This window comes from Buceros rhinoceros, unplaced genomic scaffold (assembly GCF_000710305.1).
Source record: "Buceros rhinoceros silvestris isolate BGI_N320 unplaced genomic scaffold, ASM71030v1 scaffold42953, whole genome shotgun sequence".
Classification (NCBI taxonomy): domain Eukaryota; kingdom Metazoa; phylum Chordata; class Aves; order Bucerotiformes; family Bucerotidae; genus Buceros; species Buceros rhinoceros.
The window spans coordinates 1-1,364 of record NW_010406108.1 but is presented as its reverse complement, the minus strand read 5'-3'; positions in this window follow the sequence as shown (position 1 = coordinate 1,364).

The following is a 1,364-nucleotide window of genomic DNA, read 5'->3' as shown; positions in this document are numbered from 1 at the left end:
TTTGCCCTGATAAGCGAAAGAGCACCCAGATGGCGATGCTGGAAATACTCAGCTGCTGCTGACAGACTGTCCTGGGCTGGGGAGCGGTGTAAGCCACAGCCGGTGCATTGACAGGGTTTGTCACAGCCCTCTGGGAACGTTCCTTAACTGAAACTTGAGTTTGAAAGGAACCCGACGTGTTCCGAAGCCTCTTGTTTGGCAGAGCTCCCGCTTCCTTTCCCCGTCAGGAGCTCAAGACGGGAGGGGTTACCCGGCTCCTCGCCAAACAGGCAGAAATGGTGCGAAGCCCCCCTGGTGTCGGTGCGTTTTGGGCTGTTTGCTTTGTGGTGTCATTCAGGGACGGGCAGTTCGTGGGAGGCCACTGCCTGAACACTGCAGGGCGCTTCCGAACAGCAGCGAGACCCTTCCCGGGGTGTGAGGTGACAAAAACTGCGATTCGGGGCTGAGCCCGGGTCAGGGTCTGTGTGTGTTCCGACAGATGGTGCTGACACCGCTCCTGGTGCCCAAGGTCCAGGCCCGACGCTGATGCCCAGGACCGCCCCTGCCCCACCAGCAACTTCTCTGCGGTTTCCTTTGCTCTGCGCTTGAATACCCTCTGTGTGGTAACACGTGGTGACCAGACTTTGCACTATTTTTCTTTTTATAACAAGTTACACAAGTCACTCGTTTAAAACCGTCTCCTCCCCTGTAAGAGGAAACATTGCTCCAGGAAGGGAGAAACCAGTTCTGCTCGCTGGAAGGACTCGCATTGCACGGATTTGGGGCTCTCTTCTCCCCGTTGCTTTACGGTGTAAGAAATGTGTATTTCCACACTGTCCAGTGATCTCCCTGGGTGTCCGTCGGGTGTCACGAGCTCTCTGTCCCTGCCGTGTACATATGTTGTGTATACGAGTGTCAGTGTTGTAGACACAGGCTGGAACATTTCTGCTGTACATACGGGGCATTGATGTAGGTTTTCAGACTGGGGGTAGAATGAGTTTGGGGGAGGAGGAGGAGGATCTCCTTTATACACACTCTAGGGGTTTTTAAATAAAGAATTTGTAAATTTATCCCTGATTACTTTTACTTGTAATATTTTTCTGGTGTCCTTCCCCCCCACCCCCCCCCCCCTTATGTTCTGTGAGATGGCTGAACCTTCAGTGCTTGTTTCGGTGTTAAGGACACCAAACAAGTTTAAAAATAGAAATACACAATTGTTGTACTTGAGGAGCTGTATGCGGAGGGGGGTTTGTACCACACCCCCTGCTCGGCCCTTGGGTCGTGGCCCCGGTGCCGTGTTCCGTGTCTGTGCACGGCTGGAACGGCCTGTTCCGAGCGGGCTCTTCTCCGCGAAGGGGAGGTGGGGCGTTGGGCTGCGTCCGGCG